Source organism: Molossus molossus, unplaced genomic scaffold (genome assembly GCF_014108415.1).
Source record: "Molossus molossus isolate mMolMol1 unplaced genomic scaffold, mMolMol1.p scaffold_m16_p_9, whole genome shotgun sequence".
Taxonomy (NCBI): domain Eukaryota; kingdom Metazoa; phylum Chordata; class Mammalia; order Chiroptera; family Molossidae; genus Molossus; species Molossus molossus.
The window spans coordinates 18,781,851-18,809,462 of NW_023425403.1; positions in this window are offsets into that span (position 1 = coordinate 18,781,851).

Below are 27,612 nucleotides of genomic sequence, written 5' to 3' on the forward strand. Positions count from 1 at the left end.
GGGAAATAAGTGTTAGTAACACAGCAGTGGCAGTAGCTTGAGCATTAGCATTTTCTTATACTGATTCTCTAAGTCTCAAATCTCACAGCGACATGAAGAGGACCAGGTGTCTTCTTCACAAGCAGTGGATCGAGTTACAGGAAAGGAACCTTGAGCTTACGGAATCCAAATCTTTTATGATGAGCAGTAAACAGGACTGTCCTTTGTTCTGTGGGGAGACATTATCTCTTTCTTCTAAGACTATCTGCTATATACACATCCTGGAAAAGACAGTCCAGAATAAATGCCTCTGTTCATACAGTGCACAGAAATGCAAGAAGCCCATAAAGAATTGTCTCCCATTAGTGTGGGTTTCTTCTCTAGTCTTTAGTAATCTGTAGAATTTTTACAAATACATTGTTTCATCATTTTACTAAGAACTTGGGAGAGAGAAAGAGTTGAGTATGAGTATGTGTAATTGGAATCTCACCTTTGTTTTGGAAATCTTGAAATTTGCCTGAACTTTGTTCTAATGAGCATGTGTTACTCTCATTAACATGAAAAACAATCTTAATTTATTTAAATTTTTTTCTTTGTGTGTATGACAGAATTTAACATGCCATACAGGTTATACCATCTATTTCATTCTGTGTAGCTGTGATTGCATTTTACGCAGATGTCCTGAGTGAACTTCACCCACTATGCTTATTGCTGTAGATGAAAGGAGAGGTTGAAAGGGCTGCCCTTGAAATTAGAAGTGTCCTTTGGAAATATTGTAGCCTTGTCTCAGCTATGCCATGGGAACTAATGTGTTAGGTGTCCACATTTGAACCAAAGTCCTATAGGAGGATAAAAGTCTCTCTCAGATAGCAGAAGAGAGATACTGATTTCTAGAGACAAAGTCCCCAGGAAAAGTTGAATCCCTGATTTGGTCAAGCTGCCCTTTCACAGGAGGACCTCCTCCCTTCATTTCTAATAAGGCAAAATCTTGGTTTGATTGAAAGAGAATACATGGTTAGGTTTCCATCATTCCTCCTAAACCATCTCCAATGGCTTCTCCTCTGATGTTCGTGGAATGTTAGGTTCTCTAAGTTCCCCTTGCCAGCTCTCTTTTCTTTCTACTCTATCTTATTTTAGTTGGCTTTATCTATTCCTGGGGAATCAATTACCTTGTATAGACAGCTAGTCTACCAATGTATTTGCACCTCCCCCATGCCCCGAGAAAGAGACCCACACATTGACAACACCCAAATCACTGCTGCTCAGATGATCTACCGGGGCTTGGGTTGCTTTTGTGATCTTCTAAAGGTTGTGTCACATGGCTCACTCTAGATAAAATAAATTAACCTTTTATGAATGAACTTTAGCACATCATGAGCCCTTCATAAATATTTATTAAATAAATGACTGAAATAGCTAGATAAAAATAAGAGATCTAAGCTGATAGTGGTTAATGATAATGTCTTTATTAGTCTATAGTGCTTTGGTATATTATAATTTAAAATAAACGATTCTTCATACACATAACATGCTATTGCTCCATGATTAATGCAGTTCTTTCCTCTAACGCTGCTGATGAATGTGTAGGGAGTGAAACCATTACTCCTTCGCCTTCCTTGTAAAGTGAAAGGAACATTTTAGTGGATCAATAAAAGAATCGTCTCCCTCCGTGCTTCTTCCTTCCCAGGGACAACCTCCACTCACTTTCTTACCCACACCTGTTCTATGGAGGATGGAGTAGTCTGGTTATGAAGCAGAACAGTACAAATAACTGTGTCCTATGACAATTAAAATCATGACCTCATATGTATAACATTTGTAACCAGTGAAGAGATGATAAATATTTGCATTTCCAAGAATTATATAAACACTCAACTGTTTTGTACGTGCCTTGGGAAAAAGCTCCAAGAACTAGAAAGTTAAATACTCTTAACTTTTTACTCACAGCCACATATCTGAGCTTATACTCAGTTATCAGTTGTAAGGAATATCTTGAAATATCACTGAAATGGCCTAAATTTCCTAAATGCGTATACTGTGTATGAGACAGGAGAGAGAGAGAAAGGAAAGAGAATGTAATTGAATTGAAACATGCCTGCCTCTTCTGCTTCAGAAGTCTGTTTCTCTTTGGGCCAAAATTACTTGCAGAAAGTATCAGTTCCCTATAGTCACTTGAAAAGCTTCCTGGAATGTCATGGCTAAAAATGAATCAAATTCCTGGCTAATTTCCTTCAAGACAAGACAACACAAGATGATATTACACTGCTTGCTTCTCTGCCTGAAGCTTCTCCTATCCAAAAATAAATAAGTATATTTAACATGAAAGAAATCCTAAGCCCTTAAAAAAAAAAGCTTGGTTTTACTTGTTACATGAAACTCTTGTGTGTGAACAATCTGCTATATTTGTCCTCACTTTGTCATGGTTTTAGGCACTTCTAGACATACCAAAGAGACAGCTTCTGTATTTAAGTCACCAAGGTCCCGTGCTTTCAGGAGACACTGGATTAGGAGCCAGGCGCCTCGGCCAGACCCCTCCTGCCCTCTCAGAATGGTCACAACCTCCAGACGGTCTGGCAACTCCGAATGAATTCCAAGTATTCGAGGAACTAAGTCAGCCTCTTCCCTGTTTTGTCACTCAGGCCTTCATAGTTCGGTATCCTTTTTCCTACCATATTTTTCTATGTTCTGTACACAGAAAACACATTTTCTATGTATGTCTATATTTTTATAGTCTTGTATATTAGAGGACCCTCCATTCAGTAATTTGCAGCTCATTTTGTAAAGCAAGTTGGTAAATGTATCAAAAGTCTTACCCTGTTCCTAGCTTTCCTACCAGGAAACCCATACATGGAAATCTGTCCTGAACAACGCATCGTAAACATCTAAAATATTACTACAGCATTAAAATATTGAAGAGAACCTAAATGTTCAACAGGAAGGTGACAACATAAGTAAAGCATTATATTTACAAAGGGGTTTTAATAATAATGGCATATGTTTGTTATTCTCTTGACTGAAAAAGAGGCTACAAAATTATATTCTCTATCTAATCACAACATCCAGAGGACAGGCACAGCCCTGGCACATAGCATGTATTTGTTAATAAGTGAATGAGTCACCACTATGTTAAAAAGAAAAGACTCTTGCATAGAATAAGAGGTTGAAACAATATTCATATATTGATCAGTTTATCTCTGGACAATGGAATTGGCATGATTTTTTTCCGTATTTAAAAAATTATTACAATTAACACAACATGTTCATAACAGGAACAAATAAAATGTATTTTGTAAAGGAAATATGTTCAGGAGCCTTTCTGGAGAGTTTAACAGCAAGAGAAACAAAACTGTATATGTAGGCTTTCCTTGTTTGATAACGTTTTAAAAATGTGGAGTATAAGGCTAAACTTTTTCCTAACAGTATTTCAGATACCATTAGTAAGTACCTAATTTATATCACGTGCCAAGGTAACATTTTACACCGTTGTTGCGGTGTGGGTCTCAGCCTGTTGGTAGTGAGGTTGCCTGAGGCCCTCGCCCAGTTCTGCGCGAGCCCCCAACAGACAAGCCCCCGACCAGAGCCAGCGCTGGGGCAGGACTGCCCTTGTGGTTCTTATTATGGTTTCAACAGGCATCTGAGCAAAACCCATAATAGAACTTTGAAGAACAAGGGCTATTATTCCCAGGTCCTGGAGGGTGCATGGCATGACCACGGGCCACAGAGCAAGGTCACGGGTGGGTGGGTGGAAATGTGGACTTGGTGCTCTGTCTTTATTCGGGCCTGAGAATGGGGTGTCTAGGGTTTCAAGGGTCCACTCTTCATTGGTGAATTTAAAGTATATGACCTGGAATCAGGGTGCGGGAAGAGACGAGCGGGGTTACTCAAGTGGCCATTTATCTGGGTAGCCCAGGGATTTCTAAAAGGGAAACTTCATGAGTGGGGGCGACCTGGTTCCTTATCTAGTTATTTCGCTAGAGGCCATGCCTACCCTGGGTGTCTGAAACGATGCCCCATGCCAGGCACTTACAATAAAAAAGCTCAACGCCAGCACTTACCCTACAACCATTTAATCTACGTTTTTTTATTCATTCATTTAATACATTGTTTGAGGACCTAGTAAATACAAGACACTGTTTTAAACACAGCAATATAAACATGAATAAAAGTCATTTCCATGAAGAAAACTATAAGGAGATGTGATCTTAACCAAATAAGGACAGTAGTGTTATCTGTGGGGCACAAAGGGGGGTAATCACATTCAGGTCAGAGGTGAGGGTCACAGGAAGGGCTGTGGGGAGGGAAGGCAAGTCTGGGACGCAGGTCAAAGCCATGAGGAGAATGACCTGACGTCTTCAGAAACCACGGGTCAGGACATTGGCTTTCTCCAGCCGCCTGAAGTCTCCCAATGCAGACGTTCTAGATACTTTTTATTTTCTAATATGTGATATATATGTTTTTGTATTTCATGCGTCATCCTTACCAACAACATGTTTTTTTATAATCCTTGCTTCTTTCCTAGTGATCCTCTAAATCAATGCATATTCTTAAATGATTATAAAACACATCATTTTAAAAAATAAAAATGGCCCATAGAAACCTGCTTCTGTAACGATAGAAAACCATGACTTCAGATCTTGCTGATAAGCCCTGTTATATATTTAATCCAAAGGTTTCCTTAAATTACAGTGCTAAAAGAGAAAAGGGCAGAAAAGTCTGCAGATTTTGTCAAACTGTTAGAGTATAGTGGATTGTAACTTCTTGAGACATAATCTTCTATTGACTACTAAATATATCTAGCACTAATCATAGGTTCGGGCTTATTTAGTAATGATGACAATACCACCGCCTACTTTTTTTGAGAATCATCTATGTGTCAGGCACTCTTCAAAATTCTCCACACAGATTACCTCCATTAACCGTTATACCAACCAAGCAATACAGAAGAATCTTCTACTCCTCATTTTACCAGTGGCTAATTGTAAAAACGCCTTTTGTGCTATTTTCATTAGCCACTTGATATAACCAGGAAACAAAATCAGACCTACTCTAATGGATGAAGCAGTTTCTAAAGAAATTATTTAGTTCAGAGTTGGCTCAAATCTTTTGTTCAAACACCGTAGATTCTCCTCAATGATCAGAACCCACGAACTCTTAGTTAAGCATTTACACATGGCAAATATAAGAAACCTTAGGCTCAGGACAAATTAATTGCTTCTTTATACGTTTATAAAACATTCTGCCTCCCAGAGGGGCTGTAGTAAAGATATTTTTACAATGATCCATATTAAAAAGAACGTGGTCCTCAGAAGTGACCGAACAGAAATAACCAGGTGAAAGGGGAGAGGCAGGGCGGTCCAGGAGGGTCCTCACCCCTGCTGCTGCATCGCTGGTACCGGGCCCTTCCAGTCACTAACTCCGGGCTGTTTTCAGGAACCGCCAAGTACACTGAGCCCAGGGATCTCCTTTTTCCTATTAACTTGATTACAATAGTTTCCAGGATTAATAAACAAACTCAGAGTTTGGCAAAGAAAGCAGTTGTCACATAATGAATCATAATACCCACAACTTTGCCATCTAAATATAGGGCAGGGCAAAAATAGATATACTTATGTTTCATGAGTACACGCAACACAGAGTTTATTTTTGCATTCTTATTTATTAATTATTGTATTATTTTTCATATGAACAAGTGTAAACCTACTTCTGCTCCTCTTTGTACATAATGGTTTCCTAGCCAACTATTTCTATGTGATGGATTTTAACAGTCCTTACAGAATGGAATTTTTATGGACTAGAATCCCCTTTTTAGTAATGTATTACGAACTCTTGAGACCTTCCGTTTTTCTTTTAGGTAGATGGAAAAATAGCACAGCTCTGAGGGTGCTCACGTTTATCCAATGAAGTGCAAGCTCCTTGACAAACAGGTGGGAACTTGAGACCCAGAATTTCAGGAGTCAGACTGCTGTAGAATAAATAGCTGACCAAATTTATTGATTCGCTTCACAAAAGAGTAAATGACAGAGGAGAAATAGAATGTGTGACCCCCCAGAGCAAAGTCCCTCTGTGACACCACAATAACTAAGAGACAGAGGATGGGAAGGAGTGTGGAGGCTACAGACTGTGCCCGGGAAGAACTCCAGAACAGTCAACCATTTAGAATCAGAAGCCGTATTTGATGGGCAAGTGGCAAAAAAAGATGCTGATCTTGTTTTTTTGTTTGTTTGTTTTAGAGGATGTGTGAAGAACAGATAGAAAATAATAAAACCCACCTGTATATGCTAGATTTCTTTTTTAAAAAGTGTCTACCATGCCTCTAATCAATGAAAGTTAAAGATGTCCAATAAAGTCTATTTGAGAAATCCTAATTGAACTTTTAAAAACATCTTATATTTTGTGATTCCATTTAATAGACCTAGTTTCAGTCCCAGCCTAATACACTTTCTAGCCAATAATTCGTCAATAAAATAATGATCAAAGGACTTAAGTTGTTCCTTAAAATAAGAGTTGGATGCTTGTTCAGATCCTGAGGGATTGGTTGGTTGGTTGTTTGATTGGTTGGTTTATTAGTTGGTAAGTCACTTAGTTTTCGTTTTGTTTTGTTTTTTTTAATGTGGTTAATTCTCCCTAGACTTTTTACCAAGATGATAAAATGAGAATAAAGTAAATTGAGATTAAAATAAGGCAGTCATTTTCTCATCCACTCACTTTGGGAAATAATTTCATCCTCAGCATGCCCCTCACATTTATTGAGTACCTATGGGCAAGACACAGCTGGCCTAAGAATATTAGTTGAATCAGGTCATGGCTCAGTGGGGGAGATAGTTGACCATCTAAATACTGATGAGCAAACAGAACGAAGATGCCACATCAGAGGGAAAAGGCAAAGACAGTCTTGTACCACACTGAGCGATAGGCTGCAGGGCCTTCAGAATGAGGAAGCTGTACTTCTTACCCTCAAGCAGACCATGAAGTGACCTGAGAATGTAGGTCCGCTTCCTAGCACCACAGGAAGGGAAATTAGATCTAAGTGACTGCCCCATAACTGCCATAACTTTTGTGACATCTCCAGGTGGTCAATCTAAGAAAGGAAATGGCAAAACTAACCCATCAAGAAATGTAACAGGGCATTTGCTAGTATATATATTATAATAAAATAGGTAGTATTTCTGGAGAGCTTACCTTGTGCAGTATGTAATCCTTGACTCTTTACATGCATTATTTCATTTAACCCCCATGTCACCCCTGTGAGGTTGGCACCATTGCACAGATGAAGCACCTAAGCCAGAGATACTAATGTATGGTCACGAGTGGCATGGTCTTCTTTATAACCTGCTCTCTTGACTCTTTTTGCTGCTCTACATGTTATTAAGAATAGCAAATACCTAATGTGATTAAAATAATTCTATCACAAAGCAGCTTATATAACCAAAAGACTTCAAAGCCTCTGCATGTTAGCTACTTATTTTAGGTAATATTAAACAAAAGAATGTTCTAATATAATCAGAATAGTTATATAATCTTTCCTAATAATGGAGCTGAATTATGGTCAAACTAGTAATGCTATGTTTAACTATCCAGAGGAAGAAGTCAGGGATTGAGGTATGATTTATTTTCTCCTTGGACAGCCAAGGTAATCTGACAAAACTAAACCATCTAAACTACAAGTCAAGATGTTTGACAGACTCTTCCTGGCTCCTTTAAAATGCAATTTTGGCAGCAGCTTTTGACAGGACATTGATTTGGTGTATAAATAGAAGTGTATGTATTATCACGAAGAAGACAGCCCTGAGCTCAAATATTTCCTATTTATGTCTAAAATAACCCAAAGAGTTGTGATTACTCTTTGAAAATGTGTACACTATGGGCTCCTAACTTCTCTCTGCAGCTCCTATGAGGAGGCAGACAGCAAGGAGACCCAACTGGACAGGAACCCGGAAGCTGTCTCGAGAAGGTGACTTTTCAGTTTCTCAGCTCAAAGTAGAGCCAACTAAGAATGAGACAGGGGAGAGCGGAGAGAAGTGTGCCTGAAGGAGGAACAGTCACAGGGGCTGAAGGCAAGAGAGTGCCCTGGAGGCTGGAAGTTCGCTGTGAATGGATGTTAGTCCTTGAGAAAGAGCCCAGAGAGGGCAGCCGGCTGTGGAGCAATGTGTTCCCGGTGAGAAGCAGCTATTGAAAGTTTTCAGTAAATCTTAAGTGCACTTCCTGTTTCCCAGGTTTGGTTTAAGGATTCGTGAAATAATGTTTGTAAAGTACATTTGCAGCCTTTAAAAATAAGTATGAAGGAAATACCAAGGTGTCTGTATATTTTTTCCCAGATGGCAAATGCAAAACATAAGGTCTCAGGAAAGAAACTTTTGGATCTCCTTTTCATCGTAAAGGTTCCCAGATATTTCCTCATGGCTAATCCCATGAAGTCCGAGTTATAGATAAAAAGCTACATGCTTTAAGTGGCAAATATCCTCACATTTATATACAACTCTGTTAAAATCGTATTTGCAAACATGCTTTTGCTTGAAATTCTCTTTAAAATGACAAAACCATCACCTGCTTGTGAATTAATTTTTCTGGAACATTCCCAGTTTACAAAGGTAACAATCACCGAAGGTTTGCAAAACATACTCGGTGACTGACTTCCGAGGCACACCTGAAATCAGGAGCAACAACCGTGATCCACGGAGCCTCGGAAACCAGGGCAACTGTAGCAGCTACTGAGCACCTGTGGGAAACATGGAAAAACCAAGAAGAATGAAACCCAATTCCAGGACCCAAAGGGTCATGCCGCAACATGCCTATGTAATCACTACTTCACCAAAAATTGCCACAGCAGGCACAAATGAATCTTCCTCTCTCTTTATTCCTTTTTAGCCTAAGGACAATTGTGGATTATTTTGACTACTTCTCTCTGGAACTTATAATCATTATGCTTATTTTACCCATTCAACAAATTTTATTGAGCTTCAGCTCTGTTCTGGGCATAATGTTGGGAACCAGAAAAGACTATGACCTAATCCCCGTCTTTGCATTGTTCACAGTGAGATGGAAGAAGCAGGCAGGTATATATATACTTGCAATAGAGAGTCAGGGTAACAGAGCACTGGAATATGCAAGACATTCCTTGAAACTATGTTGTCCCCAGAACTGGGGTCAGAATAAAAAATAAACAGGAATTCCCAGCTATGAGGTCTTACCAAACAATCCCTTTTACCCAGGACAGCAGTTAATCTTTAATAGGAAAAACAGGAAGCATCCTATTCAAAATCCTGGTTGAAGGATGCAGGCTGAATATTCATTAGGATGGGGGTGGAGGGGAGCCGGCGGGAGGAAACAGCAGGAAGCCAGGAACACTCAGGCACAGGGGTTTCTCAAACCATTGCGATGTGTTTCCTAGACAGCTTCCGCTGAAGAGGCACGTTGAAATTTTCCTATTGCAAGACTAAACAGGACAATGATTTCTAGTTTAGATAATAAATTGTCTTTAGTTCCTGATAATTGTGGGTTCACTAACTCTATATACACTTTAACATGAAGGCGTATGAAAGTGAAATATCACTTGCTTTCTATACTAAAGTCAGATTAAAGGAATATAGAGGCAGTATGAGATCATTATGATGTAGTGAAGCCAGGCTATGGAGCAATGTATTCATTGGAGTTAACAGAACAAAATACACTTTCTTCTTGGTCTTTTTTGTTGTTGTTATTAGATCACTGTCTTTTTGCTACTGATAAATACCATTTGGCTTGGTCGAATGGTTGGACGACAGGTAGGCCTAGGGACAGGCTGACAGAACAAAGGATCCTATATATACAGTAGTGCTATAAACACAGGACAATAAAATAGCACTAGAATAATGAGTGTCTGTCCTTTTCTCTCCATTTCTCTGGAAAAGGAAGGAAGAAATGCATATTGGCGGAATAATTAAGAGTCGGATGTCTTGCTGAATTGGACATCATCTACGAATGCAGTTCCTCAAAGGGACAGCTAGGAAATTTTAAAGGTGACCTACAAAGAGGGTTTCAACGCAAGAACTGAAAAATAACTGCTGGCAATATTTAAGTCAAAGCCAAATGCATTTGGTTATGCTGAAGAAAGGAAATCAATGTTCTCTATTAGCTAAATTTGAGGTCATTTGCTTTCCCAGGCGCTGAGAATTTATAGTCAGACAACCCGATTCTTTCAGAGTGAGTCACGGTCCTCTCCCCTTCCTCCCCCTGCCCACTCCTCCGCCAGCCCGCGTCCTTCCGACTCGCTGACAAACACACTGCACCTGGCAGGACCATCCCTTTGGGCTCAGGTTCTTTCTTGCACATTTTCCTGTGGGAAGTGGATGGGGCAGGGGGGACAGCAACCTGACTCCCTCACAGTGTCACTTGGACATCAGAGCCTCCTATGGGTGCACCCGGCTCCAGCAAGGGGATGGGGGACATAGCAGGCCAATGACACTGCATATTCTAGTGTCATCCCAACCCCCTCTCCAGATAAACCACAGGTGAAGCTTGGCGGGGAAAATAAAAACCACAGAAAGGCTACCTGCTCGAGAGCAGGCATGGTGGGCGCTGGAAGAGGGAATCGCAGACTTGATTTGATGGATAAGACTCTCAAGGTGTGTTCTTTGCACTCTTTTCAAGGAGCTCCTTTCCTCCCGCCCACTCTACCTGACCCCACCCCACACATATGTCTTTTAAAGGAGGATGGAGGAAACCTGTGGGAGGAATAATGGAGTGGTCCCCGTAGCCCTAGAGCCGTGAGTTCTTCCTCCCCAAAATGAACATGCATACAACATTATTGCAAAAAAGAAAAAGCAAAGCAAAGCAGTTTTGACTATCTCCAAATCCTTTTTACAGACTCCTTCTCCGAGTCAGAAATCCACCTCAGAGCTCCTGAGAAGGGGTTGCCATCCAGCCCCTGGTCTAAGTACACTCGGCAGATGGTCCCAGGGGCTATGCTGTCTCAGAACTCTGAACTGTCCTCTCTCCACACCCAAGACCCAACAAATTGTGCTATTTGGTGACTTTGTCCTTTATAAAGCACTTCCTAATGCCATTGGAACCCTCTGGAACTTGGTGTTGTTGGTCGTCCCATTTAGAGATGAGAGCCAGCGGTGTCCGTGTCGTCCGGTCTGAGGTCCTAGCCCTGCTGGGAGGGGAGCCGGAAATCTGGCTGCATCTCTTCACTCCAGGGCCCTGCTCTGTCCTCCGTATCTTGCAGCTTGTTTTTAGAGTTTTATATGTTTAATCCCTCCTGACTGAGCAGTTAAAATGTAATTCTGATCCAGATATTTGCGCAAGACTTTAGGAACCCAGGGAGTTCCAATTTAAGCAGGAAAAATACCTTTTATCCCCCTAAAATTTAAAGCACTCTTAGGCTTTGCATGGCATAAAAATAAATACTTTCCATGTACACGCCCTTCCCTGTTGGCAAGTTGTACATAAATGGGTCCTTCAGCATTCTCGTGAGACTTGGCGTGGTGTGACTCTTGAACACCCCCTGCTCTGACTCATTGGTGGCCACTCCACCTCCACACACAGGGCATCCCAAAGGCTGACATTTAAAGTAGCCAGGAGCTTTGGCTGTGAGGTGAACATGTTGCCAGAGTTAACTTTTCTCTGCTTCGTTCTTTTAAAAAATTTCAAATAAATCATTTCATCTCCCTGGGACTGGTCTCTTGATCTATAAAACAGTCACCTCTGGTTGGCTTTTCTGTATAACGCAAAGGTATGAAGAGGACAAGGAGTTCTTTCAAGGTCAGAAGGTTTCTGAGCTCCTGAGTGATGGTGAGAACATTCATGTCCTTGGGCTGCCATAGCAAAGGGCCACAAACAGAGTGGCTTAACAACAATGTATTGTCTCACTACACACACACACACACACACACACACACTTTTGCATTTAGTCGAACCTGAGAAGACCTCTGTAGATGAGCTGCCATCTGTTGCAAAGCTGAGGCGTAGGAGCCCCCTGTGTGTCATGCTAAGACTGTTCTCCAAAAAATGTCTGCCTACTAGAATTTGGAAGAATATTGAGTTAATTTAATAATTCTACTCCTAAGAACACACTTGTAGAAAATAATTCTACACACACACATACATTGTACAGACACACATGCACAAAGGTGTTCACCAAAGGTTTTCTTTTACAATAGAAAAAAATCAAAAACCTAAGTGCTACTATTAAGTGTTCTTTTTATTTGTTAACGTATATTTATCCATACAATGAAATAAATCAGTTGATATTAAAATATGTTTTGGGGGATTTTGCAATGTGTTTGGAAAATGCCCACAAAATAATTATTAAAAGAAAAAAGTAGGCTATACAACTATATTGAAATAATAAAATTCTCAAAATGTTAATGGTGTTTATCCTTGAGTTATAGTATTATGTGTTTTTATTTCCTTCTTTAGACTCTTCCATATTTTAAAGGTTTCTATAATAAAACTAGTCCTCCTGAGCCCCGCCCTCCTGAGCCCCGCCCTCCTGTGCCCCGTCCTCCTGAGCCCAGTCCTCCTGAGCCCCGTCCTCCTGAGCCCCGCCCTCCTGAGCCCCGTCCTCCTGAGCCCCGCCCTCCTGAGCCCAGTCTTCCTGAGCCCAGTCCTCCTGAGCCCCGTCCTCCTGAGCCCCGCCCTCCTGAGCCCCGTCCTCCTGAGCCCCGTCCTCCTGAGCCCCGCCCTCCTGAGCCCAGTCCTCCTGAGCCCAGTCCTCCTGAGCCCCGCCCTCCTGAGCCCCGTCCTCCTGAGCCCAGTCCTCCTGAGCCCCGTCCTCCTGAGCCCAGTCCTCCTGAGCCCCGCCCTCCTGAGCCCCGTCCTCCTTAGCCCCGTCCTCCTGTGTTGAGTCCTCCTGAGCCCAGTCCTCCTGAGCCCCGTCCTCCTGAGCCCCGTCCTCCTGAGCCCAGTCCTCCTGAGCCCAGTCCTCCTGAGCCCAGTCCTCCTGCGCCTAGTCCTCTTGTGGCAGCATTTCATGACTTCTTTTCTTATACCCACTACAAAGTAAACCTATGTGTTATCTGATCCTCAATTCAGGTCAAACCTGTTTTTCCTCGATAAGAGAAGGTGCTCTGGCTAATTCCTCCGATCCTTTCCCCTCCCACTGCCCTTCACACTCCCAACTCCAACACAAGACTCTTGACGAGTGCTGCAGACAGCAACCTGGTCTTGCACCATCGCCCTGTAAGGTGTGGATGATCTCAGCCCGAGTTAAATCCCAGAGAGAGAGAGAGCGCGCGTGGGAGCCCGGTCGAGAGAGAGAAAGAGCGGCAAGTGGGGTGATGTGGGATTCAGGCCTTCCGGATGGATTCTGTCCAGGCCGGCAGTGATGAATGAGGAACACAGGCCCTGAGCCCTGAGCTGTGGGGTCCATGTTCCTCTTCGTGGGCTGAACTGAGGAAATTGCTGTAGCTGAAGGATGTAGCATTTACGTATGTATTAGATTTGCAGGGTGCATCCATCACAGCCACATCTGGATCCGCTCGAATCATGAGACAAGTACACACTCGAGCACACACAGCGCTGTGGGTGTTCAAGCTGATGTTGATCAGACGGTGTACACGAGATCAGGACCGGCTGGTCGGGAGGACTCAGAGTTCCATCTTCCCACCACGGCGACAGGGAGACGCAAGGCTGTGCTGAGAGCTTCAGCAGCCTCAGGTCGCCAGCCAAGTGCACAGTGCGAGACTCATTAAAATAAACCCTCTGAATGGCAGTTCTTTATATTCTTCTTTCCTTTACCCCCCAAAGCCCGCGCACACCCCTGTCCCGCCCCCCGTAGACAATGAACCATTTAACTAAGAACGTGGCTTTGTCTCATCTCTCACCTTTTCTAATATAGGCTGAAGTGCCACAGGGCCCATCTCTGATGAATATTAATATTAACTTTGTCTCCCTTCCAGCATCAATCTTTCCTGCAGACCTCAGAAGGCGGCCTCCCCTCCCCTCCTGCTCCTCTCTCCAATTCCCTGTCTCACACACCCACCACCCTCCCTCGCCTACCTTTTTTCCCAGGCAGCGGCAACGTGTGAACGTGTCCCCACCTGAGATGAAGAAAAGCGTCTTTGTTATAGCTGCAAGATCCTAAATATTATCATCATTTAATTACTGCCATTTTCCCAGGCCAGCTGCTTGGCAGCAGGCCCCCTCCAGTTAAAGAGGCTTTTACGTTTTCCCAGGGAGACTGCACTGGAGATAATTTGTGAATGGAGACTAATTTGGGCTGTTGCCGCTGGTACCAGGAGGTGATCTAAAGTAAGCCAGCCTTAGAAGACAAAGTGGGACAAAGGTCATGCGTTTCCTTCGGGCACAGATCACCTTTTGGAAACGGTCACTGCTCTCGGATTCCATGTCTTGGGCACAAACCAGTGGACTGACTTATTAACTACTGGCCCAGATTCAATTCTTCTTTTTCTTTTCTTTCTTTCTTTTCTTTTTTATCCACAAGGAGAGCTGGGTCACATTCATTACGCCCTCGGTTGCCAGGAATTATTCCCTTGGCTGTGTGCTCAGTCAAAAGGACACCTTGTCTTCAGCTCCTGGAATGCGAATCAGCCAGGAGTGTCCGATTGACGCTAAAAGGTGTCAGCACCTTTTAAGCTCTGAAATGTCGCTTGATCTGTAAAAAGACCGAGACTTCCACACCTGAAGCGACAATGTTCCAGCAGAAACGGGCAGCGCCCAGCCTTTGGCGACGGGAGTTGACGCGCTGCGTTGTTGATGTGACGGTCGGGACACAGATGCGCCTCACACTGCCTGGGCACTTCACTGGATCAGGTCATAGCCCCCACCCCATGTCCTTATGATTTTCCCATGGGCAGGGTCGGATTATGAGTTTCTTCAGTACTCCCAGCGGGGGCGGTTCTTCAGTTTAACTCATTTCGGGCCACCTAAAATGGAAAACCATCAGCTCTTCCTCATGGAACAGTCTGGGTATTGGAAGGCAGGAGAGAGTTAACACTTGTATGCCCAGCCTTTCTCTCTCCACCCTAAACTCACTAGTATTGCTGAGATATAATTTACATATCACATTGTGTAAGTTTAAGGTATGTTGGATACTTTTATATATTGCGATACAATTACCACCATAGTGTTAACTAACCACTTCCACGAGGTCACATAATTAGCATTCCTTTCTGCCGATGGAATCGTTCAAGATAGTCTCTTAGCAACTTGGAAGTTTACAATACAGTATTGTTGACTATAATCACCATGCTGTGCATTAGATCTCCAGGACTTATTTATCAACTGGTTGCAAGTTTGTATCCTTAAACAATATCGTCCCACATAATTTACCCCCTAAGCCCTTGTTTTTATGAATTCAGCCTTTTAAGATTCCACATATAAGTGATATCATGCAGTATTTGTCTTTCTCTGTCTGACTTATCTCATGTAGCATAATACCCTCAAGTTTCAGTGATGTTGCTGCAAATGGTGGGATTTCCTTTTTCTCATGGATGAATAGCATTTATATACATATATATGTATATGTATATGAACACTATTCATCATATATATGTAATCATTTTATTTTAATTTTGATTAAAACTTAGGGTGATTTCTATAATCAGAAATCACTTTTAGAGTACCAATTGCATCTGAACTGTAGAAAAGCTCATGGAATTACAGCAACAACTAAAGAAACTTACGATAGAGTTGGAAGAAAGTGGTCAAATTTGAATTTGGGTGAAATCTGAAGGCAGAAATTAATAAAATGTGGACAAAAAGGAAAGGAAAAAAGGGGAGAAAGAGTGTTCATCAGCAAATGGTAAAACGGTATCTTTTTAAAAGGTTAAAGATTGTGCATCTATCATTACACTATTTTATCTCTTTAAAAAATAAGTATCAACATTATGTGTCCCATGCATTATTTTTCCATTGTCAGCTCCAGAATGATCATTATTTGTAAGGAGCTGTGTTAAATATAAAAAAGGTTTAGCTTTGCAGTGGTATTCCTTTGTTATCGCTACCCGTGGGATGAGAGGGGTGTAATGCAGAGACAAAGAGAAACATAGGAAGAGTAAGAAGAGCGGTGTAGGGGTGTTTGGGGACATCACAGAAACAGCACTCTGCCGGCCCTGATGAGAAAGAGGTGGCGTGAGGCTGCCTTCCAGTGTTGCCCCGTTCGGAGTCCCTAACGTTTTTTTCTTTCACCTCGAACTGCCCTTTGTTCTGTACTGAAAACACCACGCGGAGGGACTCCTCCAACAACGCCTGGTGGGGGACCGCGGTGAGGGTTCACCAACACTTTCTGATCCTCCAGCATCTCTCCAGGGGAAGACTACAGGCACATTCTCTAGAGAGGGTGAAGCAAAGAAAGCCTCAGGGGAGGAGATGGCAAGCCCCTGAGGGTGGGAGCCATACTGAAAACCAGGCCATGTGTCAAGGTACAGCTTCTCTAGCCTCTTGCCCAGCTGGCCCTCAAAACACTGGCAGTCAGGATTAGACCTTGGTGGAGCGGTTTATACTCTGTGGAATATGACCAGCTCAAGAGAGGGAGGACAAAACTTCAGGCACTGACATTACAGATCCCCAGCCCCCAAGGAAGTGCTGCAAGGTCACCCTACAACCAAGACCCCCCACAGGCACAGAGCTCTTGTAATCAGTGGTTTGGCACCTCATATGTGAATAGGAACAGAAAGCCAAGGATCATCGGCATTTGAGGAAATCACATAAAATAAATACAAAGACTGAAGCAAACCAATGTTTTAAAGTACTAACTTGGAGGAAACAAAGACTATGCAAGGTAAGAAAAAGGGTCAAATTTGACTAATATTAGTATTCTCAGCAAGATAAGATAGTATGTTGGATTCATGAAGCAAAAACAGATGTTCTACAAAACAAACATTTGAGATGCATGAATTGTATTTTATTCGTCCGGTGGAAATCATACGGCACTGAGATCGAATAATTATTGCTGCCTGTTGGACTGAGCCTCACAAACACGATGCTGAGTACAAAAAAAAAAAAAGAGAGATACATAAAAAATGCATATTCTGTGATTTTGCCTATTTGACGTTCACGAAAATGCTGTAGTGTTTGAACTTGGCATGGTGGCTACCCTTTGCAGGGAACGTGTGGAGAAAATCTACGTTTCCCCTACAAAAATAAAAATAAAATAGGTTTGCTAAAAGCTCAAGAATCAGAATAATACCGTTTCTCCACAGCAACTGGAAGATAGAAGATACCGAAGCAATGGTTTCCAATTTCCGAAGAAAAGTGACTTCCGTATCCAGCCCAACTGTCTAGTAATTGTTCAGATACACAAAAGCTATTTTCAGATACAAGGTCTTTAAAAGTTTACCTTCCTTTAACTTTTTCTCAGCAAGCAACTGGAAGCTCTCGGAAGCTACATGGACTAGAAACACAACCAGGAAGGGGCAATGAGACCCATGAGACCGATGAACCGAGGAAGTACCAAGGCGACGGCCATGGGAAACCAAGTAGCAGGCGACCTAGAGAGCCAGAGCCCAGAGACACCGCTTAGAAGGCTCCGGAAGAGATGTCCTCAAAACGATGAGTGAATAAAATATAGAGAGGGGAGATTGACATGATTCGGGCAAGTTTAAGAATATAGATACATATGTGATATATGTGTGTATGACATGCATACTGTTGTATGTGTATATATTTAAATTGCTTATATGTAGTATTGTAACTAATATATTATGCCTACTGTATAGCTAAATGCAAATGAGAAAAGGATGAATGACAAATGAATGAGGTCTGTTATTTTCTTTCCTTGCCCCGCCGAGTACCGCAGCTCCTCCTGCTCACTCCCGACCTAGGGAGGGCTCCCTTGTTGAGCTGATGAGAGTAGCCTGAGGAGCTCCTGCCTCAGGGAAATGGGCCCGGAAAAGGCACATGTGGGCAACGGGAGAGAAGCTCGAACACGGGCAGAGGCCCACCCCACTGTGGTGGGTCTTTCTGAGCGCTGTAAGGAAGGTCCTGGGTACGACCTGAGCCCAGTTCACGAGGTCCTGGCGCCTCAGAAGGCCTGGGCTTGCGGGTCAGAGAATCAACAACTCTTGGAAGATGCGAGCGTCTTCAAGACCATCCCAGCTACGTCTCACTTTACAGATGGAAATAATTTATACTTCAGAACCTCGCCTACATCTAGTTCTAGACCCATTTAACAAGTCTGCCCTTTATGGAAGCCCAAATGAGCGGAAGAAAGTGGATGTGAAGGGATTTCACGTATGTTTAGTTTCCTGTCGTGTCTTCCACGGCCTGTCGGCGTGGCCCGCCTCTTACTCGCTGCCGTCCCGGGTACGAGGTCCCCTGATGGGGGCCCCGCCGTTCTTACTGGGCTCTGAGCTGGACAGAGGCGGTTTCTTCAGTAAACAGTCTCTGAACTATCTTTGAAGAGCTTCACAGAGCTCTGTTATCTAACAAATAGGCCAAAAAATCTGACTTCAAGCATATTTTCCTTTTCTGTTTCACCAAAGGAAAATAAAGATGAAAAGCTTTTTTGTAAGTACTTATGTCTCATTAGGACATTTTAAAAGCTAATAGCTTTAGTCATAAATGTTAAAGCCAGTCTGCCTAAAACAGAATTATATTTAAGTGGCAAGATTTAATAAATTCCAACTTATGGATTGAGTTCATTGACCTTAATTGCTTGCAGCAGTAGGCACTAAACACGGAGCTCAGCGTAACTGTGTTGGTTTATAAATACAATTAGAGCCAAGTATCGGGCTCTGTTGAAAAGATTCCATTGAAATTTCTCTTGCGAAGACATGAAAAGCACAGGCCCCTCCACCAGGAGGCAGCATCGTGGTTCGGGATGGACTGGCTCTGCCGCCTTGAACCTCTCTGTCTCTCCCACCTGCTCTACAGTGTGATTAGTCCACACACACGGTACAGGTGCACTGGCTGAGGAACGATGCTTCCGCCTAAGGAAGTAACAAGGGTAGATTTTTGCCAGCCTCCTGAAACAAACATACACACAACCAAAACCGCAAAATGCTGGCTCTCAGGCAATGAAGAAAGGTGATCTCTGAAAGACAGGACGCCAATTTGGTGAGCTCCCCGGGGAGGGGGAATGGAAATATTCCATTCTGAGGTCTTATACTATATATGAAGTAGCTGATTATCACTGACAAAAAGACAAGGGTCACTTAGAGCTGTATACTACACATTATACACTTATGCAGTTTGTACACTATATTTTAGAAGCCATTAAAATAACATAACAAAGATTTGTGGCTAATAAGCCAACAAAGAAAAATAAATGGACTAATTTAAAAAATCAGTTAATCCGAAAGATGGCCAAAAATAGGAAAAAGTCAATAAAGAACAGATGGAACAGATAGAAAGCAAACAGCAACATACTAAACTTAAACCTAAGTATATCAATAATCATACTACATGTTAATTCTCTACCTCTGATTAAAAGGTAGAGGTTGTCAGAGTAGATAAAAAAAAAAATGAAGAGACGAAGAATGCTATCTATAAGAAATGTGTTTTAAAATATAAAAACACAGATAGATTTTTTTTTAAAAAAAGGCTAGAGAATGATGCACTGTGCTAACACTAATCAAAAGGGAACTGAGCGGCAGTGTTCATAACAGAGGGTCACACAATGACAGAGCTTTAAACTACATGAAGCAAAAATTGACCGAACTACAAAGAGAAATAAACACATCTAAAATTATAGTCAGCAACTTCAATAATGATCTCTCCATTATTAATAGCAAAACAAGAAAGAAAATCAGCAAGCAGATAGAAGAGTTGAAAGTCACCATTAACCAACTTGACATTACGACATTGTCGTCTGTTCAGGTTTCATAGCTGATTTCAGTGGGGAATAAAGAGAGGTGTGTCCTTACTTCAGATGGCCGGCAGAATTCTGGGAGAGGTTTCAACATTCCAACTCCCTCAGGCAGATGCCCTTTATAATCACCTCCCCTTGAACGTGAGCAGGATCTGTGACTGTGATAGAATATCACTCCCATAATTGTTACTTTATATGGCAGAGAGATCTTGCAGGTGTAATGAAGGTCCCTAATCAGTTGACTTTGAATTAATCAAAATAAAGATAATCCTAAATACACTTGATCTAATCAGATGTACCCTTAAAAGAAGTCAGAGAGAGTCAAAGCCGAAAGGCTCTCTGGTTGCCCTTGAAGATGCAGCCTCCATGAATTCTGCAGCTACAGGAGATGAATCCTTCCCTTGGTCACAGGAGCTTGGAAGGAGACCCCCAGCCTCAGATGAGACCCCAATCCCAGCTGACACTTGATAACAGTCTTGTGAGACCCTTGGCCGAGGACTTATCTGAGCCCTGCTTGGAGTTCTGAAATTATTGAATCTATGACACAATCAATAATGTTGCTTTAAGCCTCTATATTTGTGATAACTTGTTGTACTGCAAAAACCTAATATATTTTATCCTACCTGGAACAGTGTTCAAAACAAAGAAAGTCTGCATACTCTATGTCTGAACAGATGTTATCCTGAGAGTGTTGATTATTCATCAATATGTTTTCTAACAAATCTCTTTGCTGGTTTTCCTTCCTCTGAATTTCAATATAGTATTAGAAAAACATCTCAGAATTTCAAATCTGCTCAATATCAACTTCCTAGCAATGTTGAGTGTAGCAACTCAACTCTGTGCAATTATAATATAAGCTGATTCATTACTGCTATTTCTTTTGCCCTTAGTTTATCAAGCTGAGTTTTAGGAAAGAAAAGTTAATCTTATTATATTATTGCCTTAATAATTGCCACACGAATCACTCAACTGGGACAAATAGCAAGTCTGGTGTAATTAGTAAACTAGAAGAGGTGACCATCTACATAGCCACCCATCAGATAAGCTGAGTTAAAGTCACCATTAACTAACAGGTTGCCCTCCCCCAACATGCCAGTTGTCTAAAGAAAGCATGATTTCCAGGTGAGGTGTCATACCTATGTAATTGACAGGTGGGGACATAGGACACACAGAAACAAGGCAGCATATCTCTTAGGATGTTCCTTAAGAAAAAAAATCTAATTAAATTATTTGGGAAACACTAAATACAAATGGGTTTCTCTTAGAGTTGCACAACACTTAATAACTACAACCCAGGTTTGTGCAGTAAAGAAACCTACTTACCTTGGTTTATGTCAGAATGTCCCAAAGGCACTAGCTCTGTTCTGCCCGGGGTTCATAGTTGAGTTCAGTGGGAGGTAAACGAAGAGCTGGGTAGCCAGAAGCAGTTCTTCGGCACACCTATTCACCTCTGGAAACTCAAATGTTTTTGCATGGAAAATATTTTTTGAAATGTGGATCTAGAGATTTAAATTCATTGTATGTTTATTTATCCTGTCCCCTCTTTCCGATGATATTCCACTCCAGGTCAAGGGTTGGTCACATGTGAACTGGTGAGACAAATTCCTAGCATAACTGCTCTGGAATAGAAATTGCCACCCAAACTCACCACAAGCTGATGCGCAGTACTAATGCAGTCCAGTCTCCTGAGATGCAACGCATCCTCCATTTTCAAGAATTTCAGGCATCACTGATCAGTCCAGCTTATCACCCAAAGCATCAACCGACCTTTTCCAAGCACCTGCCTTGTGCTAGGCTCAGTTCATTCCCAGCATGCCCGCAGCACGCTGGTTTTGCCAGCTCACAGAGGCGTGGCCATGCTCAGGAAGTATCCAGGAGAGAGAAAACATTATGGAACCCCCAGAGGCTTCTGGGGAAGAAGATGAGTGGACAGGCTGATGATGAGAGTCAGACCCAGTACAAAAAACCTCAAATAAGGTCATGGGGTGAGAGATGCCCTCATCACTCAGGCAGGGCCTCTGATGGCCCTGAATAGGTAGAGAAGTCACCCCCAAAAAGCAAAGCCAATTTGCAACAAACATTAGGTCAAATCAACCCCTGATAGAAATGTCTTTGAGTTAAGAACAAAGGAGGAGTAGGAAAGAAGCAGAAAAAATAAATTACTTTCTGTTTTGTATTGATTCTAAGATGCACATTTTTTCACATTTTCACATCTCTGAACCCTCTGCAGTTGGATTCAAAGCACCTTACAATTGCTGTGCTCCAGCACCAACGCGACCCAGCTGTCACTGCCTACGTGTGCAAATTTGTTCCCGGCTGTCGTGGCTGTCATCACTTCAACAGGATTATCAGTGTTGGTTCTACACGTGCCGGGTTTAATTGCTATGTAAAATGTCTTCAGAAAGATTATACCACGATTCAGTACTGAAAGGACAACTTACAGTGTGTTTGGAAAGGCGAGGAGACAGCAGGGGAGCACATACTTATTATTTGTAAAGTGCATATTTGTTAGAGGAGAGATGATTGCAATTCCATTATCTCTTGTAAAACAAACCATGTGCTTTCCATGTGCTACTCAAAGTGAGGTCCATGGATCAACGAGCATGATCTCAGAGACTGTTTGAAGGGTAAAACCCTAGGCTCCACCTTAAACTGACAGTCAGGATCTTTAGCAGAATTCCCAGGTCACTGTACATACATTAAAGTTTGAGGGTGCTTCCCCAGAGGACACAAAGGGAAGCTGAGTTCCACTGAATCAGTGAAACACTTGCAAGGGAATGCCCATCAGAAGCTACTCAGACTCCAACAGACCAGACACCTTCACAAGAACTCGCTGGCCCCGGGAAAGACGCAAACTGAAGAGTAAACCCCTGCTCGGTTCTGCTTCCATCACCAGGGACGAGAGGTGGCTGAGGGATGAGCTGCATCTAATGTAACCATGACAGGGTGAAGGTACCAGGATGCTCCAAAAGACCCCATGGACAGAGGCACCAGGAACTTCCTTGCGAACCAAGAGGTCTTCTCTCTCTGCAACTTCTCTTACCCCCAAATTACCAATTCAATCTGTGCAGAGGAGATAAATCAAGTTTTTAGTACAAATCAGGCTGTTGTCAACCGAAGCAGCAGCAATGAGTCAGGGCAGCTTTCACTCCATGGCTTGTTTCAGGTTCTCTTTACTGGGGCTGACAGCGATGTCGCTCACCAAAAAGTTCCTTTTTAACACAGCAGCCCCTCTTACCTGCAGGGCATGTTTCCAAGGCCCTCAGTGGACTCCTGAACCACAGGTAGTATCAAACCCTATACATACTGTTTATTTTCTATACATACACACCTATGATAAACCTAAATTTATAAATTAGGCACAGTAAGAGGTTAACAACACTAATAATAACTAATAATAAAATAGAACAATTATTACAATATACTGTAATAAAAGTTATATAAATAGATCTCTCTCAAAATATCTTACTGTACTGTACTCAGCTTTTCACTTAAAGGCAGCACTGGCTTCTCGTTGGCTTATCGAAGCAGCTGCGTCCCTCTGCTCTGGGACCACCACTGCCTAAAATGAGGACGGAGCCCTGCGGGACAGTCACCCTGAGAACCCAGCGGCTACCCTGCGACGAGCGGCGGGCGGGGACATCCACCGCGCTAGGGATGACACACCCCAGGGCCAGTGGGAAGGAGCTCAGGGGTTTCCTCAAGCACTCGGGTGGCGTGCACTCAGAACGTGTGCATCGTTTGTTGCATCATTTGTTCCCGGAACCTTCAGCCCGCGGTGGAGCACAGGTAACCGTAACCTCTGAGTAAGCGGTGGCTCGGAAGCTTTTCTCCTCGGTACCAGGTGACAGAGCCCCTGAAATCTAGACCCGACATTTCGACCCCAGTCTCGAGGGAGTCGGCTCTGGAAGGAAGCCCCAGGCCGTGCAGTGCAGCCCCGCGCGTAGGTCCCGTGCACTTGCTCCGTCCCGCCTCCCTCCGGCCCACGTCCCGGTACAGGTTTCCCTTCCCGAGATTTGCTGACACCTGCTGACCGGTGGAAGGACGGCACCGAGGAAAGAAGTTTTCCTGACAGGCCACCGTGCTGCCCTGCAAAGCGCAGGCCAGGGGGCCCACCGGGCACTTCACCGGAGGAGACACGGACGCTGAGAGCAGAGGCCACTAGAAAAGCGCCAGGAGGTCTCGACACGCCCAGGTCCCAGGCCAGGCCGTTAGAGCCACGGGACTCCCAGCTGGGCCGAGAAACACTCCACGGTTCCACGGGCTGGGCTGAGCGAGGCCTCGGACTGTCTGCGCTCTGAGGCGCTTGTAACAGGTGATTCATTCCGAACAATGAAAGTAATAAATCTCTCTGGGTAACTGAGCACATTCCTGCAGCTCCCGGCTCTGCCTTTCTGTGGCACTCCTGTGGGACAGATCCTAGGATTATCCTAACTAAATTTCACTGATACTAGGTTTCGTTTAGGTTAAAACACACACACACACACACACACACACACACACACACACACACACACGCCCCATGTTTTTTACTGATAACAGTTGGGTGTAAAGAGGACTAGATGTCTGTCTGGGCTTTTAAGAAACTGTAATACCACTGCATCCCAGCAGGTGGAGACAAATGATCAGCTGAAGTATATCACATTTCTGTCATCTGACCTTAACAAGTATTTTCTAATATTTTGCAGCATTTGACCAGCTTTGGGATGAGTGAACAAGATAGAAGGAGGCCCATATCCACCCACTTCATTTACATTCCTACTACATCAGCCATCCTTTTATTATAACTTACTCTTTTACCAAAACCACCTCACTGTGCATAGATGAGACCTCAGACCTCAGACGTCCTCTTGGTTGACCTCCCCCAGTCCCTCCCTCTCTCAGGACTAAAATTGGAAAGCCAGGGTATCAAAACTCAAAATACCAAAATGTTCCACTTTACAAGATGCTACTTTGCTTCTCCCCTCAACCCTGCTGACAGAATAAAAAAGAGGGAGGGAGGGAGGGAGGGAGGGAGGGAGGGAGGGAGGGAGGGAGGAAGGAAGGAAGGAAGGAAGGTCTGTTGAGTACCTGCTATATTTCAGCATTTCCACACATCGTTTGATCCCAATGACAGTAGTAATAATCTCAGCAGCTACTCTTTGTTGGACATTTTCATGCACAAAGTAGCATCCTGAGTTCTTGCATATACAATCTCATTTAACCCTCTAACAATCACTATGAAACGCTCTCATTATTCCTGCTTCATAGCTCTAGAGACTGAAATTCAGAGAGGCGGGTACGCACAGGATGGCACGTTAGGATCCCCTGGGATTCCTGGGCCCTCCGTCTCACTGTCATGGTCTCGCACCCACACCAGGCTTCCATTGCTGGAGCCACAGAAGCAAGACCCCAAACATCAGCTCTCTGGACACATAGGGGTAAGGTGGGGAGAGAAGTCGTTAGTGAAGGGAAGGAGAAGGGAAAAGATTGTAACTCCCTCCATTGACAGGGAGCTGTTTGTTCAGGGCACTCTGGTCTACAACCTAAAACTTCTCCCATAGAAATAATTTTTTGCTATAGTCCTGCTAATACTATTATTTGTTACTCAATAGGTTAAATTGGATTTTTTAACTACACCGACAGTTAGAAGCAGATCAGGATAGATGAGGAAAACACTAAAGATGCAAGTGGAGAGCAGTCGGGTGTCAGGTCCTGTGGGAACTGCAGGTCAGGCCGAGGCACTGGTCTATTCTAACAGCAGTCAGAGCTACTGGGAGGTTTCAAGCAAGAGAGTGATATGATCTGACTTATGCTTTCATGAGATTATTCCAGCTTCTCTGTGGATGATGGGCCCTTCCCTTAATGGATAAGGGGACAAGACACCAGGTAAACATCCAGGTGAGGGATGATAGTGGTTTGGATTTCAGTTTCAGCATCAGAGATGATGAGAAGTGGTTGGAGTCGAGCTATATTTTGGAAGCATCCGTATAGAATCTGCAGATGGAGTGGATATGGAAAGAAAAAGAATGGAGTTGAGGGCGAGTTCTAGTTTTTTGCCTGAGCAACCAAATGGAAGGTAGACCCATAGAAAAAAGGTCAGTCCGGAGGTATAGTGAGATGCAGATTGGGTGGGGTTCAGCGGGGTAAAGAGTATGCCTTTGGTAAGGTTGTCTACTAGAATTCCAAGCGGGCAACTCCGTATGTGATTCTGGAGCTAAGATGTGAGTTAAGAGAGACAGACAGACTCTAAGGGTCTTTGGCGTATGCATGAGATGGCCCGATGGCCTAAGCAGGGAGGAGAGACGCAGGAGAAGTTTGTGTCAGAACAGTCCCAGAGCCGTCCCACACTTAGGAAAGAGAAGTGAGCCGGAGATTGGGAAAGAAAATTGTGCAGTCGGAGGCATTCCAGAAACTGGGAAGTCCTAGAAGCCTGGATGAAAATGTGTTTGCAGAAGGAGAGAGTACTCAGCTGTGAAAAAGTTGCTCTGAGGACAGAAAGTTGATGATGCGATAACAGATAGGAATCATCGGTGAACTTGATAGGAGCCTTTTCTGTGGAATGCCAGAGACAGAGGACCATTGGACAGGGGGGAAGAGAAAAAAGTGGGTGAGGTCAACCCTTTTGAGAGTTACTGTGATAGGAAACAAGTCCTAACGCAGAATCTGAAATGGGGTGTGAAACCAAAGGACACATTTTTAAAGACGGCCTTGTGCATCATGCTGTCTCAAGTTTTATCGTCTCACAATGATACAGAGATTGTCCTCCGTTTATGCATGAAAAAACTGCAAAGTTAATTTCCCACTTATCAAAAAGTTTAAAAATTAACAAACAACAAATGTTAATATTACATAAGACCCAACTTGTTTCCTCCCTGACACCTCCTATTAAAATACGAAAATCAAAGGTTAAGTACATTTTTGTCCTTCTCAACACAATGTCTCAGTTGAATGCCAAGTGATATAAGTAGCCTTATTTTTATCATCCTGTTACTTGTTGACTTGCAATTTTTCATTAAATACAGAAAGGTTTTTTGCTACATTTTAATCATTATTCAGTCCTCTTTCTAGGTATACGTTTCAAATATTTAGAGGAAATAACACAAACTTTTAAGTCATCAAAAAGTTCCTTGTTGTGCTGCTGTGTTAGTAATACTCAAGGTTTCATAACTTATTAAGTCTTCCAAAGTCGGGACTTCCAGTCAAGACAGCGGCGTAGGTAACACGGTATCGCCTCCTCCCACAACCATATCAAAATTACAACTAACCTGCAGAACAATCATCATTTCAAACCACCTGAAATCAAGCTGAATGGCAGTCCTACAACTATGGAATTAAAGCAGCAGCCACATCCAGACTGGTAGGAGGGCGGAGGGGACGGGCTGGTCCCACACCCACGTGTGGCGGATAAAAATCAGGAGGACACCTCGGCTGGGAAGGTCCTTCCTGAGGACTGAGGGGTCCCCGTCCCACACCAGGTGCCCCGCTCAGGGTTCCAGTGCCAGGAAGAGAATCCCCATCACTTCTGGCTGGAAAACCAGCGGGAACTGAGGCTCAGGGAGGCTGAGGCGGCTGGAGCCCCAGGCAGCTCCTTAAAGGGCCAGCGAATGGATTTACTCAGACCCACTCCCTTCAGGCTCCAACATGGGGAAGGCAGGTTGAAGGGCACCAGAGACAAATGGGGAAGAACTGAGCCGTTTGGCACTGGGGTGAAAGCTGGAGGGGCAGCGTTCTCCTGAACAGAAAGCTGGTGGAGGCCTTTGTTCCTTTGGTGAGCCCTTCCCCCACAGGGCAGGCAGACAGCCGCCATACCTGGGACTCCAGCAACCTGGCTCACGCTGTTTACCCCACCTTGGTGGTTCCCTGAGGCCCCGCCCCACCCAACTTTCAGGCCCACCCAA